The following is a 16,645-nucleotide window of genomic DNA, read 5'->3' on the forward strand; positions in this document are numbered from 1 at the left end:
GAGTGGAAATCTTGGGTGAGTTCCCACACTTTTTTCCCCAAGACTTTACCCCTGCTTTGCCTTCTATAGATACTTTGAGGAATACCAGGAAAAGGAAGCTTAGCTACAGTCAATCTGCATCAGACCATATTAGGGGCAGTTGCGGGACAACCAACAAAACATTATCAGGAAGTGCATATACAGTACTTTTTCTTGCAGATTTTTAAACTTATTCTATGAAGTCCTTTTTCTTTTCTTTTTCAAACATTAGCCTTTATTTTTTTGGCAAATTACACAAGTTATTTGCCCTTTGCATAGATCCTACATTTTTTAAGCACAAAGCATGGACATGCTGTCTCAAAGATATCAGGCCGGTTTCTCAATCCTACTTCAGGCTTAACCACAGCATGACTATTTAGAAAAGCAAATGTAGAGAACACTGACCACAGGCATCCCAGCCACCCACACAGCTTTCTTTTAGATCATGTACAGAAATTAAAGGTATGGGAAAGAGGTGATGAACTGGTCACAATGGTTTCATGAGCCAGTGAATAAAGATGGTAGAATAAAGATCACAAGATCCAAGTAAAATAGTGCACACAATACGTAACTTGCTGCAACACTGGACATGAGCAAACAAACAATACCTTCCACAACAACAGTGCATACAATCAGCTCTGTACTTAACAGACCACACTGCTTCCAAAAATACTTCCAAAATAGGCTCCACTGGTAAGTCTGAGCATTCCTTCTAAACAATGCAAGGTTTCACCAAGCAAACCTAAAGAAGCTGCTCATAAAGAAACAAAAAATTACACCTTGTTTTCCCCATACTGACTTTCTTTACATGCGTATAAGGCTGCGTTCACACTATCAAAGTACACTACGCTTAGGGTATATGTTAGCCTACTGGCAACATACTGTGGCATACCGGCGCCAGACCCATAGAATGTGTCAGCAGATAAGAACCATTCAGACCATCTAGTCTGTCCACAATTCTGAATACTATAAATAGTCCCTGGCCATATCTTATATGAAGGATAGCCTTATGCCTATCCCATGCATGCTTAAAATTTTTCACTTTATTTGCAGCTACCACTTCTGCAAGAAGGCAATTCTATGCATCCACTACTCTGTCAGTAAATACTTTAAAACCTTTGCTTTTCAAATAAATAAATAAATAAATAAAAAATAAACTATGTCCTCTTGAAGTAGAGTTTCTTATTTTAAATATACATATTTTGGCACATACCCAGACCAAAGTATACTTTAAAATTGTAAACGAGCGTTGGCCATTTCAAAAGGTATGAAATGATGAGTTAAGCAACAATTACAAGGACCATCTGTGGACAAACAAAAAGAAAGGAAGAGAAATGAATACAGTTTCCACTTTGGTAACCTCCATCATTTAGCCAGAACAAAGTGGAAAGCTTCATTTATGGCAGTGCAAGGGGTTATCCCACAATCACTTAACACCTAGCCAAAAGTGTGATCAATGGTGTTCCAGCCACTTAGACATCCACCAATAACAGGGATAGGGCGTCATGGTCCTTAGTTTGAAAGCAGTAGTGGTTGAGCATACATGCCACTGCTCCAAGAGACAACAGTTAGGCTAGGTTCAAACTACGGAATTTCCGCCTGCAATTCTGCTTTGAAATTGCAGACAGACATTTACTTACTAAAATGTATAGTATAGTGAATGGGTTTCCGTTCACAAATTCACACTTCGGAATTTGTGAAGCAGAATTTGTGAATGGAAAATCTGCTTAAAATTTTGGCGGAACACATTGCAGTCTATTGGAGACTGCAGTGTCCACATGGTCCGAGCGCCAACTGATTCAGTCGGTGCTGGCCGCACTCTGAATCTCTGGGCAGAAATTTTCTGTCTGGAGATTCTGCAGTGTGAACCTAGCTTTATAGCCCAGAACAACACTCATCTGCTCCTTTATAGAGATGGCTGTTACTCTATTAAAACAGAGGCAGGGGACTCCCATCCAAATCAATGATCAGACACCTATCATGGTAGTTAGAGGTCTCCAGGAAAAAAAAAAATATATATATATATATTTTAAATAGTTATTACTCAGTTTCCCCATAGATCATAGCTGTCTGTCATCTAGTATATTGCTGAGGAACAACCAGTGATCAGCTTATTTTGATATAATGAAAGACCAAACCGTATCCTGCATCTTCTGAACCTTACATGGTATGTATAATAAGTGTCTGACTTCAGATTAGATTGCAAGCTCTAATGTGGCAGAAGATGACAATGATGTTGGGGACTTCCTGAAGTGCAAGGTTTAAAGTTCTTCTTTTGCTGACCTAATCTGTTTTGTTTGGATTTGCCAGATGAAGTGAAATGCATGCAGGCATTGTAATGTGGGATACATCTGCTTTTCATTAATCCCCACAAGTTATGTGCGTGGGTGTGATTGTTTCATTCCAAACATTTATTTACTTTTTTAAGATTTGTTGTTTTGAGCAGATGTGTACACAGTGTACACTATAGTCTTGGAAGAAAAGAAAAACAAGCTCATTTATAGCAGGTACACGGAAAAAAAAAAGTGTTATTTGACTTATTGCAGCTCCTTACACATTTCCATATTTTGACTGTTAAAAACACTAAAATACCTCAGTTATAATCCACACTAGAACAATACAGTTATGAAGCTGGGGGAAGATGACAGTAGAACCACAGTGACCTCAGTGTGACTACTACCCTCACAGAAAAGTATGTGACTGTTGTTTCTTATATCCAGGCGAATGCTGTAATAGCAAACCTCTGCAGCTCAACCTACAATCATTCAGGTTTACAGCCATCCAGAGGGTCTGAGGTAAGTCAAATTGTTAGAGAGGTATCCTCTCTACATCAGACTTTACATACGGCTAAATGATGATGTATGTGTACTACAAACTTTAAACACTAGGAGGCAATAATCACTTCTCTGAAACTCAACCTGCTGCATTTAATAGGGAAACTGAAAGCTGGTTCACCCGCACTAAAACACCACACAGGGTTATAATGTGAATGAAACGGATTAAAATGAGATATAACATTCTCCTATAAATGCCGCTTTCAAGGATTACAAGTAGTATCAGAGTCCATTGCTAATATGTTATATGGGCACTGTCAGATTCAAAAACTTTATATGTTGGACATCTTGGCAAAACATTAACCTTTCTAATATACTTCATAATAAAATGTTATTGCCTTTTTATAGAAATAATGGCTAATAAAATCATGGCTATGTCCAAGCTGAAGCACAGAGATGGACAAAGTCCAGTAAGTGAGGGTGGGCTAGCACTCCTTTGTGCTCTCTCCTGTCTGATAGTACTCCTCTGTGCTCTCTCCTGTCCGATAGTACTCCTCTGTGCTCTCTCCTGTCCGATAGGACTCCTCTGTGCTCTCTCCTGTCCGATAGGACTCCTCTGTGCTCTCTCCTGTCCGATAGGACTCCTCTGTGCTCTCTCCTGTCCGATAGGACTCCTCTGTGCTCTCTCCTGTCCGATAGGACTCCTCTGTGCTCTCTCCTGTCCGATAGGACTCCTCTGTGCTCTCTCCTGTCCGATAGGACTCCTCTGTGCTCTCTCCTGTCCGGTAGGACTCCTCTGTGCTCTCTCCTGTCCGATAGGACTCCTCTGTGCTCTCTCCTGTCCGATAGGACTCCTCTGTGCTCTCTCCTGTCCGATAGGACTCCTCTGTGCTCTCTCCTGTCCGATAGGACTCCTCTGTGCTTTCTCTTCTGTCCGATAGGACTCCTCTGTGCTTTCTCTTCTGTCCGATAGGACTCCTCTGTGCTCTCTCCTGTCCGATAGGACTCCTCTGTGCTCTCTCCTGTCCGATAGGACTCCTCTGTGCTCTCTCCTGTCCTATCAGACAGAGGAGTACTAGCCCACCCTCACGTACTGGACTTTGTCTAAGCTGAATCACAGGCATGGACAAAGTCATGCTTTTATAAGCCATGATTTCTATAAAAAGGAAAAAACATTTTCCTATGGAGTATATTAAAACGGTTAATATATAGCCAAGATGTACAGCATATAAAAATCTGTCAAAGCCCATTTAAAGTTGTTCTTTGTGGAATGGAGGTGGCAGCCATCATACAGAGTTCCCTGCCTCCTCCTTCCTCTGCTCCCATATGCCCGCCAACAGCGTGCACACATGGATGAAGAGTCCTCCGGCATGCTCCCACCTGTACTGCACAAAGGAAGGTATAATAGCAACCGACCCTAATACTAGTATCTCCTGAATGGCAGCACAGATAGAAGTTTTATCTCATTTTACTCCAATTCATCTACACTATAACCCTGTGTATAGGGTTCAGTGCAAGTGAACCAGCTGTTAGCTTGCCTTTAAATATTTCAAACAATCATGTGAAGTACATGGTCACCATAGAAATATTTATATAATTTACTGAAAATAAAGTAAACTTAGGTAAAATCAACCTGCTACCACAGAAATGCCTCTACTCCACACTGCTGTATTGGCTAGAAGCCCTCTCGTGACATCACTGCCCCCTCCCTTCGAGACTAGAGCAGCAGCTCTGTATAGAATTCGGGTGCTGCATGGAGATTGCAGGGGGGGGGGGGCCTTTGGATAAGGCATAAGGGTGTTACTCAAGGCCGGCGGAGCCTTGAGCACCTGCCAAGGACTGCTCTAATGGCGGCTATCAAAACTATGACTTCTATGACTATAAGTATGAAAAGCTCAACTGTTTCTCAGTAAATCATGGAACTGTAAGTTATATCCCTACTCTCTCTAATGCTGCTGACAGGTTCCCTTTAAGTACTGTAATGAGCCAACTGTATACTCTGCACTTGACCAGCACAATAATTATATCAGTTTGCTAATAAAAAAAGGATACAGATGTTGCATTTGTTTTCACTTTTTGCAACCATTTTTAACACCCACCCCATATACTATTTCCATTCATATAACTGACACTATAGGCAAAAGTTGAAAAAAAATAATGATCATAGTAATCTGGGCAGTTTTATCAGCTGGTATGCTTAAATGTGCATTATCCCCTTCCTGAAGGGTGGCATAGCCAGGACTGGGCAGTGTTATCAGCTGGTATGCTTAAATGTGCATTATCCCCTTCCTGAAGGGTGGCATAGCCAGGACTGGGCAGTGTTATCAGCTGGTATGCTTAAATGTGCATTATCCCCTTCCTGAAGGGTGGCATAGCCAGGACTGGGCAGTGTTATCAGCTGGTATGCTTAAATGTGCATTATCCCCTTCCTGAAGGGTGGCATAGCCAGGACTGGGCAGTGTTATTAGCTGGTATGCTTAAATGTGCATTATCCCCTTCCTGAAGGGTGGCATAGCCAGGACTGGGCAGTGTTATCAGCTGGTATGCTTTAATGTGCATTATCCCCTTCCAGAAGGGTGGCATAGCCAGGATTGGGCAGTGTTATCAGCTGGTATGCTTAAATGTGCATTATCCCCTTCCAGAAGGGTGGCATAGCCAGGACTGGGCAGTTTTATCAGCTGGTATGCTTAAATATGCATTATCCCCTTCCTGAAGGGTGGCATAGCCAGGACTCGGCAGTGTTATCAGCTGGTATGCTTAAACGTGCATTATCCCCTTCCTGAAGGGTGGCATAGCCAGGACTGGGCAGTGTTATCAGCTGGTATGCTTAAATGTGCATTATCCCCTTCCTGAAGGGTGGCATAGCCAGGACTGGGCAGTTTTATCAGCTGGTATGCTTTAATGTGCATTAGCCACTTCTAATTAAAACAATGCTCGGTAGCTTGAACACGATTTGTTAAAGTAATCCATTGCTTAGCTTGTAAAGGAGGCCGAGCAGACACACCAGCAGAGGTATAAAGGAATTTTTACTTCCCAGTTAATCCTCTGACATGGGATATCTATACCGCTTGTCCTGTTGTCATGGAAATTGCCATTAAAAAAAAAAAGTTAAATACCAGATATTTTAAAGCCCTTGCTGTGTAGTAACAAAGTCAGACCTACAATTTATACCTTGGGAACCAAAGACAGAGCAGCTTTATATGCGAGAGCAGACAAAAGGGCACAGGCCTCAATAAACCTCACATCCCAAATTCCTCTACTGCTAGCAAGTTAGGTTCTGTTCAAGTGGCCGGGAAGTTACTATGGATACACAAACACATGCCCCAAGAATGCATATAATGGAGATGGGTGACGGGCCAGTAATGATGCCACTTGGTTGGTGTTTTCACAGCTGTAGAAAACGTGGAGTTCTACAATAGTCATGATTTTAGTATTTACTTTCACGATAGTTTATACACATGACTGTATTACAGCATATGGGGTACAGATCCGTAGTACGGCACCAATAAAAAGTATAGAGGAAAAAAAGTACATGCCCCATTACATGCCATATTATGCTGGAGTTTGCAAATATGCAACAAAACAGCCAAACATGTTGTGCACCCCTGTCCTGAAGATAAGTGCTGGTCCCAAAAGGAAGGATTTAACCCTAACAGAAATAAGACGACCATCACTAAACTTTAGATGAGGCTGGGTCCACACTACGTTTTGTCCCATACGGGAGCGCATACGGCAGGGGGGAGCTAAAATCTCGCGCTCCCGTATGTCATTCATTTCAATGAGCCGACCGGAGTGAAACGTTCGGTCCGGTCGGCTCATTTTTGCGCCGTATGCGCTTTTACAACCGGACCTAAAACTGTGGTCAACCACGGTTTTAGGACCGGTTGTAAAAGCGCATACGGCGCAAAAATGAGCCGACCGGACCGAACGTTTCACTCCGGTCGGCTCATTGAAATGAATGACATACGGGAGCGCATACGGTGACATACGGGAGCGCGAGATTTTAGCTCCCCCCTGCCGTATGCGCTCCCGTATGGGACAAAACGTAGTGTGGACCCAGCCTGACATGGTAACAAATCATGAAGATACTTTTGAGTTTACAGTCATAAAAAAAAAAAAAACACACAATACTGTTATTGGGTGAATGTAAGAGGTTAAACATATTCATTTACTTTATTCCTAGTATGTACCTATTGGTAATGATACAACCCAGGATGTTCTGAAACAGTATTAATAATCTAGTCAATTTGGCAGGTTTTGTTTCAAAAGTTATTTTTTTTAATCTTTGGTGCCATTTTAACAAGCAAAAAAACTGCTGTTTGTCACCTCTGAACACACCGACATTGAATCTGAAATACAAAGCATTATGCAACATGCAAAAAGTAGTAAAGATACTGATATGTGAAGCTTTAAAAGCTTTGAATTGCTTATTGGTTCTAGTTCAGTGCAGATTCCTTCAGATGCAGTCAGCCATGGAGACCCCTTATGGAGGGCAGGCTGGAAGACTTGATAAAAGGAGGTATCAGACAGACAGCATTTCTGATATATTTCCTCTATGCTTTATTATTAGAAGGCTCATTATTCATGACTGATGGCAAGAAGTCACATCCCTGAAGATCAAGGGCAGAAATTGTTATACACAAGACTCGGACCATAACAAGTTGTTTGCTAAAGGTGGCTTTGTGGCAGAAACCTTTGACAAAAATGTTGTTTAAGGCTGGCTTCACCTCACAATTTGAGTGTCTGCTGCACAGATACGATTTCAGAAGCTCAAATAGGCTGAAATCGTATCTGTGCATTGCCATGTATGGACCCATTAACTTTTATGGGGCTGCGGACCCGATCGTAGCCCGCTAGTGACTAGAATCTGGTCATTTTCACGGCATGTCAGATGTTTGACACTGACTGAAAATCGTGGCAGACTATTAGAGATTCTAAAATCGTATCTGTGAAGCGGACACTCAAATCGTGATGTGAAGCCAGCCTAAGAAAGTATCGTAGAAGCAAAACAAAACTACAGTAACAGTGCTTTGAGTAACAACTCCAGGTTCAGTTGCTAAGACAGAGAGCTGTCTGCAGCGTATGATTACTGCTACATTTGGCTTATATGCCAAACGTATCTGAAGACACATTCTGTACCATATCTCAACAGTGATAAACACGTTAAACAACATTTACGGTACCTTAAAATTCCTGTAATTCCAATCACAATAACCTGAACAAGCTAAACCAGACTCTAATGGTATACATGGTCAGTGCCCTAAGTCATCACATAGGGGGGTGAGCCACTATTTTGTTTGATAGTTTTATTCATATTATAAAAATACTTTGCACATAATTATACATTTGACATCAATGAAACAATTCTTCCTAATTAAAACAGTTTGGAAAAAATTATCAATAACAAAGATGATCTTTAAAAGGAAATAGGACAGTAGCATCATGCACACTAACCTGTTTATAAAGGGTAATAGTGCGGGAGATTCTGATCATTACTGAGTTTACCTTTTCAAATCCATTGCCAATGGATTAAATCCTACTATGCGCATCATCTTGGTGCACTCAGGGTGTTCCCTCAGCTCCTTGGTGTACTGTTCTGACCGGCTGTACCAGTCCAGTAATCTACCACCTTTATAAATATGCATTTTGTTATATTCCAAAGAAGGCCCTTGTACTGCCCCCCACACCACACGCTGTTTCCAGGTATAGCAGGGAAGCGGCACATGCTTGATTGTCGTACATACCTCATGAGGCCACAGTGAGGATAGGCAGTTAGCTGGACAGAGTACAATGAATATTCATGAATGGGGTGTATCGCAGGGCCAATGCAGGCAGAACATTGCTCCAAAGGGGTCACCAAGAAAATCCGAAGCGGCACATGCTTGATTGTCGTACATACCTGATGAGGCCACAGTGAGGATAGGCAGTTAGCTGGACAGAGTACAATGAATATTCATGAATGGGGTGTATCGCAGGGCCAATGCAGGCAGAACATTGCTCCAAAGGGGTCACCAAGAAAATCCTAGCATAATAGCATTTCCTCTCAACAGCTAAACTAAGCCTTAATAAGAATCATCCACATTATCAGTGTATAAGATGGTTAGTGCGGGTGATGCTGCAGTAAGATTCCCATGCAAAAGTATAAAAATGTATATTCTTGATGACATTTAATTGGCAATTGCACCTGCACCTGATAGCTCAGTTTGCAGCTATAACAATTAATTGATAAGAAAGGATGATCCAGCAAAAAAATCTCATTTTTTTTTGTAAATACTCAGGATAAAAACGTACACTCGACATATCAATGTTGATGCATTTCGAGCCCATGCGCTCTTTGTCAAAAGAACTATTGACAAAGAGCGCATGCACTCAAAGCATGTCAAGATTGATAGGTTGCGTTGAAGTGGGTGTACGGTTTTATCCTGAGGATTTACAATAAAGATGTGATTTTTCAAGTGCTGGATCATCCTTTCTTTCTTATAAATTGATCGGACACTGGGGCCAGAGTGTGGATCCGTGCACGGAGCTATAGGGGAGGTGAGCTGGACTTTCTATTATTACAATTCATCAGCCTGGCATTTCTTTAGACATCCCACCTCCCAGCTACACTTCTGCAGTTGTACATTTATCAAGAACAGACAAGTAAATGACAAACCCACCACAATACCTTTTGGGGGTTAGAAAATAAATTGCTCTAAAATGTGGCAAGTATTTCTTGAGCTGTAACCAAAAACAGCTGCATTTCTTTTCAGCAACTGATTTGCCAGATTCAAACCAGGACACTGCCAAACGTGAAGGAAAATAAACTATATATAAATGTTGGAAAGCTCTAGACTCCAACCAAGATATTTTTCTCTAAGGAGAGATAAGCAGAAGGGGCACATTGTTCAACCCTAGAGTTTCATTTAGCTCCAGCATTTCAGCCACTGGAGGTGTTCTCAGCACCCTGACTTCACTGATCAAAACTTCCGAATAAACTTCTCAACATCGATCAATTTTCAAGCAGAAGAAAAACAGCTGACTCTGATAGAAGGAAGAGAGCTTGCTTTCAGCTGGCACCTATTAAGGGTAGGGTCATACCAAACGCATCTGCAGCGTATTTCGGCTGCAGCAGGGAGCTCACTCTCTTGTATGCATGGGCACGTCCGCAGTGTGAAAAACGCTGCAGATGCACGTGTGACCTAGCTTCTGTGGTATCAAACCATTGGACTTACATGGAAGCTACCTTCAATAGATGGCAACAGAGAGCAAGCTATTTTCCTACTAGAGCAGAGATTCATTCATTTCCAATAACTAAGTTTGTTTGGACAACAGTTCTCTCTCCCATCCTCCCCAGACACATGATCAATTTGGCATGGGAGGGGAGACTGTGCTACTGAAAATCCCGGACATCAAACACCTCTCAACCAACATACACTTTAGAAAATTGACCTGAAGCACAGGCTGGGACAAAGTCAAAAAAGTGAGGGCTGGACTAGCATTCCTTTGTGCTCACTTCTGTCTTATCTATCCGACTACTGTCTGAATACAAAGAGGAGGGGGTTATAGAGCAGTCTGTAGGGATTGGATGAAGAGACTCAGCATAGCAGACTCAGGAAGGGAGTGCATGGAGAGTGAGGGCAGGCTTGGTGCTTTCCTCAGACACACCCTTCCTGAGCAGTGGATGTCAGAATGAGTGAGCAGCAGAACAGATGTATTTGTAAGCCAAATACAGAAGCTAGACACACACAAAAAAATAGACATGTAAAGCATCTGCATGACCTAGTGAGTACCATCTAGAAGCATTATTTTTTTCTGTGATATGAAAGGTACACTAAGAATTTCAATTGTACATTTTTTTCTAAGAAGAAAAGATATTTTGGCCCTCATGTACTATTGCAAACCTGACATGTTTTGTCGGGTTGTGTGCCAGATTCTGTCGCATTGCGCCAGAAATTCTGTCTGCGCCAGATTTTGCGCCAGAATTGAAAAAACCCGACTAACTCTCCATTTTGCTAAGAAAACACGAACGGGCGTGGCCGCTGGGGAAAGGGGGCGTGGTCTCAGAAAAGGGGCGTGTTCCTGACATTTTCACAAAAACCCAACATATTTACTAAGGTTTCCACATAAAATGTGGTGGATAGAGATGAGCGAACTTAGTGAATTCGATTTGTCACGAACTTCTCGGCTCGACAGTTGATGACTTTTCCTGCATAAATTCGTTCAGCTTTCCGGTGCTCCGTGGGCTGGAAAAGGTGGATACAGTCCTAGGAAACTCTTTCCTTGTAATGTATCCACCTTTTCCAGCCCACCGGAGCACCGGAAGGCTGAACTAATTTACGCAGGAAAAGTCATTAACTGCCGAGCCGAGAAGTTCGTGACAAATCGAATTTTCTGTTAGTTCGCTCATCTCTAGTGGTGGATTTCAGCTGAGGAAAACCAGACAGATCAGAGCATGTGTAAAATAAAAAAATAAATAAAAAAAAGCAAAGTGTAGGGAAAGTGTAAAATGTAGGGAAACCTTAGTAAAAACCATGGAAAATAAAATGTAGGGAATTAAAACCCACAAAGAAACCTACACTCCACACTTAGTAAATGAGGGCCATTAAGTATAACTGGAAAGTGTTATCGTTCAAAATATATGCAAAGGCCACAGTCCTAGTAATTCATTGTGAGGTTACTTTATTAGGTACATGAGATAAAATTAAGAAACTGAGTAAAATAACTCTGTAAAATGCCCATAATATGATATCCAAGAACTCATGTAGTAAGAGCACAAAACAGATCACTTTCTGGAAGTTATCCTGACAAACATAAGGTTTAAAATACAAAACTGTCTCTAAAACAATGGTTCCTTTCCAAAACCACAACAGGATCTAATTTCCACTAACCCAACTATTGGTTTTGGAAAAGTAGGGAATTTCCAAATGTATAATATACAGATGATGGCACATCATGGCCCAATGAACTGATTCATGATCTGTTCATTGGGCTTGTGCCACTAAGGGCTCTCATAAATAACAGTAAATGTCCAAGATGATCATGGTGGGGAACCGGAATTGTGTCAAGAGTAATCCATCTATTCTTTCTGCATTTGTAACAGCAGCCATAAAGTAAAATGAACAAAATGTAAATCTCCCAAGAGTTGAAACATGGAGAGTTTGGGGCATGCTGTAGCTTTGTAACGCCAGATAAATGTAGATGACCATGCCGTACACATAACTCACATTTAAGACTTTTTCATTGATTCTTCCAAATAAAAAATTGGGATTGGCTACTGAATAAATCAACAATAAAAGAGAATACAAAAAAAAAAAACAATAATAAATAAATAAATAAATAAAACAGTGTATTTACATAAGCTAAGAGACTTACATCTAAAGAACAAAATACTTAAAGGATAAAAAGATAAAAATTGATCAATCGCTGACTAGTGAGGAGCTGCCACCCTTACTGATCAACTGTTCAGCAGGGCTGCAATAGCTGGAAGCATTTTGCTCCATTCACTGAATTAGTGGTTGTTCCTTGTCATTGCAGCTCAGCTCCTTATCAGTTTAATAAGATTGGCGCTGCATTAACCAATCATGGCCACCACACAGTGACTAGAACCAACTGCTTTAGCGCCAAGTTCAACACACAGATCTGACCAGTGCAGTCCCGATAAATCTTGACATCTACAAGATGTTGGAATTAACATGGGCTAACAGGTTCATTTAATTCCATTTAAAAAAAAATATAATAGAAAAAAAAACAACCTAGTGTGTGTTCCAGAAATAACTGTCACAGAGTACTCTTGGGGTGGGCACTCAAGTCATGATGGATCCCACTTATTACTGATATAAGATGATTTTCTGACAGGTCCAAAAAGATGAATGGACCCCAAAAACTGCACTTTCGTTACTGTAGAAAGTTTACATAAATAGGACACCCAGATCAAACCTCGTAGTGTAGATGTGAACAGAGCCTTTCTACTTAAACCATCTCTGTGGTAAAGCAGGTAAAGCAAGGATGATCTCTTGATTGTCGCCTTCATAATCTCGGATACTCACAAACATTTCAGCTCTGCGGGAGACATTTAGAGGTGACAAAGGGAGATATCTATCTAAATGCAACAGTCAAGTTTTAAAGTATACCTGTCAATGTTTTAATCTAACAATGTTTGTTACACATTTCGTTTACTCAGTATGTGCTCCTCCCTCCTGGATTAGCTATTTAGGAGATGGGATGCACACAGGTGTTCTGGTGATCAAGAATGCACATGCGTTCGAAACGCGCCCATGTGAGTTGCCTGCCGGCATGGTGATTGTGTTTGGAGTGTGCTCTACATTTTAAAGACAAGAATAAAGATTCAATATTTTAAAGTACTGCTGGACTACCTCTTTCTTCCATTGCTGATACGTATGAAGCTAGGCCAGGCTTGAAGTCCACGCAGACTGTGGAGGAGGTGAGCCGAAATAACTTTTTGTTTTCTTGTTGTCAGTGTACAGAGCCCCGCTTGTTGTCAGTGTACAGAGCCCCGCTTGTTGTCAGTGTACAGAGCCCCGCTTGTTGTCAGTGTACAGAGCCTCATATACGTTAATAAGGATACAGTGTTATGCAGAGGTCGCGCGGGGTGCGAAATGTTTTCTTCTTCCTTTCTTCCTTGGGGGGGGGGGGCATGACAGAAAATAATTGAGAAGCACTGCACTAGATGAATGGAGCAGTATTTTATTCATCAATAGTGCAGGTAAAGCTTTGGCAAACTCACAAATTGGTTATCTGTCTTTTTAACAATAGTGCAGGAGGGGTTTCATTAACAGATACAGTCTTCAAGTCTGAGGCCCTTAGTATCAAGCACCTTAGGCTATGTTACCTAATAAAATAAGCTTCACATTTTCAAGTTCTTTTTATAGCTTTTTGAACATTTTAGGGTATGTTCACACGTACGCAGATTTGATGCGCAGGATTTGATGCACAGTGTTTTCTGCTGAAGATTTCAATGTAAACTAAATGACTGAGCACAGCTTCTAATCAGCAAGTTAGAAATCCTGCGCAATCAAATCTGCGCAGGATCCTGTACGTGTGAACGTACCCTTACAGAGGAAAAAACTCATGCAAAAATTGTTATATATTTATTTATTGAGACAATTGAACTACAGGCCATAATCCTGGGCAACTTACTATAAACATTACATTTGGTGGCTGTATGTGAGGCGTGGTTAGGTGGAAAACTACAGAAATTTATTTAATTACTATTTATTAAATAGTTTAATTTTTACTTTGCAATTACTTTTGAATGGAGTCAAGTTTTGTATATCAGCGTGCCCCTTTAAGGAAAATATGGAGACCACTAAGTGGTTTCTATAGAATTGTAGAGTGGTAGCATGAATGTAAACATTGAGGTCCCCAAACTTGAGATCAATGAGGCTCCTAGCAAGAGTAGTTATTTTATTCATTTATATTGTATGGAATGGTCCCCGAGGACTTGACTTGCAGACTAAAACATTTTAGCATACAGAAACCTGAAGAACCATTTGGCTGCTTTGCAAAAACTGCTTCCACAGTTATACAGAGACCTGTAAACAATGTATGAAAAATACATTGCAGGTGATTCTTGAATTCTATATTAATGTTAGAATAAACACAAATACTTGCACACATAACTGATGTAAGCCTCTGGAGAATAAGTGCACAAGTTATGAGGTGTCTGCAGAAACAATTATTTTGAGCAGAACTGGCAAGCAGTGATGCTATCCTGAAAAGAGATTATGTAAACTGCATAAGCTGTTTGGCCTACGGAGATGCATTATAGAGTTGTATCTGACAATTAACGTTTAGTTAATTCAAAAGCCTAAAAGGAAAAACACTGACAGATTTTACCTTAGGGAATTTTCCCCAATTATTTAATTTAACTATATAAACAAACATATTCAACAAATCCTACTCCTAATGGGTCCAAGGCTAACTGGATGCCCTGGTCAATGATCACTTTTCAACCCACTATAATAAAGTATCACCTCATTAAATTGGTGTTTTATGTGTAAGGGCATACAGGAAATATTTTCATTATTCACTTCCAGAACACACCATAAAACAGCCAACATATTACCACCCCCATAAAATATCTCAATACAAGTACTACTAAAATGATTGTATCATGCTAAATAAGCAGTCAGGATTAAATAAATCTGTGGTGAATAAAGGAAATTCTTGAAGCCAGTACAAAAATGTATTAGCGGTAGGGAGGGAGAACATAAGCCCGTAACACAATCACATCACCCCCCTTGTGGAATCAGAACTATTTCACTTTATTAGTACTAAAGCGTGCAATACTAAAACTGTAGGACATACGGTAATAAGCAACAGTTATGGAAGTGACTAGGACTTAATGTCACAGCTGTGCAAGGAAAGATGATATCAAGAACACCATTCTATTATTTTTTTTTAACCTTCTATTTATGCTCTTCAATGTGCAATATTACTGATAACTAAGTTTGGAATAACCAAAAAGTGTATTGATGCAAAGGACCACAGTTGCTAAGGCTGCCAATCAATACCTTGCATTCGCCGACTGCAGTCTATTCACCCAAGGATTCCAAGTTGTTTCATTAAGTACAACTAAAGTTCCTTGTCCAGCTCACCACACCGCATGCTAATGCACGGATCTGCACTCAGCAGAATGCACTGTTTCCCGAACAAAGAAGTAGATCCAGCAATGTAAAAACAATATCCAGCTTTATTGAAGACACATGGTAAAAGGTACAGCAACCTTCAGCATATCAAACGCGTTTCAGGCAAATGCGCACCCTTCGTCAGTGTTACCTGCCCCCTCTGCAGGTGTCCATTAAATAATGCAGGGGGTGGGAAGGGTAAATCCTCAATTCCAATCCCGCATGAAATTTTTTGAATGGAAACACACGGCGGGCAGTACAAATACTATAGAATACAAAAGGAAAGTAGGTAGAAGTAGAAAAATGCTAAAAACAATTAAAGGGGTACTCAAGTTGGGCCACAAGGTCCAGATGTCCAATTTTAGGAATCTTCTAGTGGCTCTCGCACCAATGGTCATGTAATAGACTAAGCAGTTGCATCACCAAATAGTGTCCTGATTGGCCTTTATGTTAGGCTGTCATTGCAGTGGGTTGCTTTTGTGTCCATGGCAAATAGAAGACAGAGTGGAGCCGGTGGCTTAGTGATTTTTTTTCCCCACCCCTGCCTCTGTTAAGACACCCCCCCCCCCAACTATACCTAATTCCACAAAACACTTAAAGGGGTACTACGGTGGAAAACTTTTTTTTTTTTTTTTTAAATCAACTGGTGCCAGAAAGTTAAACAGATTTGTAAATTACCTCTATTAAAAAAATCTTAATCCTTCCAGTACTACTTAGCTGCTGAATACTACAGAGGAAATTCTTTTCTTTTTGGAACACAGAGCTCTCTGCTGACATCACGAGCACAGTGCTCTCTGCTGACATCTCTGTCCATTTTAAGAACTGTCCAGAGTAGGGGAAAATCCCTATAGCAAACACATGCTGCTCTGGTCAGTTCCTAAAATGGACAGATGTCAGCAGAGAGCACTGTGCTCATGATTCAGCGGAGAGCACTGTGTTCCAAAAAGAAAAGAATTTCCTCTGTAGTATTCAGCATCTAATAAGTACTGGAAGGATTAAGATTTTTTTTAATAGAAATAATTTAATAATTCCACAAAGCGGTCCTCAGCGACCTCTGTCAGTCTCCTGCGGGGTGCACATATGACAGTGTGAAGTATACAACATAAATACAATAAAGAGCACATACATGCACTCAGCGCATAGCAGAGACATTCAAGCCTGGAGGTCCGGTGGCGAAGACGGGGTGCCGGGTCTCGGCATCTGCACCACATACCAGCGCCGATG

At 40.9% G+C, this 16,645-nt stretch overlaps 1 protein-coding gene across 8 annotated transcripts in view; it reads right to left on the reverse strand.

Annotated features, from left to right (window-relative positions):
* Positions 1 to 16,645, reverse strand: part of BICC1 (BicC family RNA binding protein 1) — a 272,447-nt gene that overhangs the window by 83,785 nt on the left and 172,017 nt on the right. Inside the window, exon 1 of one of the 8 annotated variants that reach the window (XM_056529942.1) lies at positions 8,537 to 8,593. The exons of the other annotated variants lie outside the window; for them this stretch is intronic. The gene's annotated coding sequence lies outside the window, so the exon portion shown is untranslated. Of the gene's footprint in view, positions 1 to 8,536; positions 8,594 to 16,645 lie in introns of those variants that run through there. 8 annotated transcript variants of the gene reach the window in all.

The sequence above is a fragment of the Hyla sarda genome, chromosome 7 (genome assembly GCF_029499605.1).
Source record: "Hyla sarda isolate aHylSar1 chromosome 7, aHylSar1.hap1, whole genome shotgun sequence".
NCBI classification, from domain to species: domain Eukaryota; kingdom Metazoa; phylum Chordata; class Amphibia; order Anura; family Hylidae; genus Hyla; species Hyla sarda.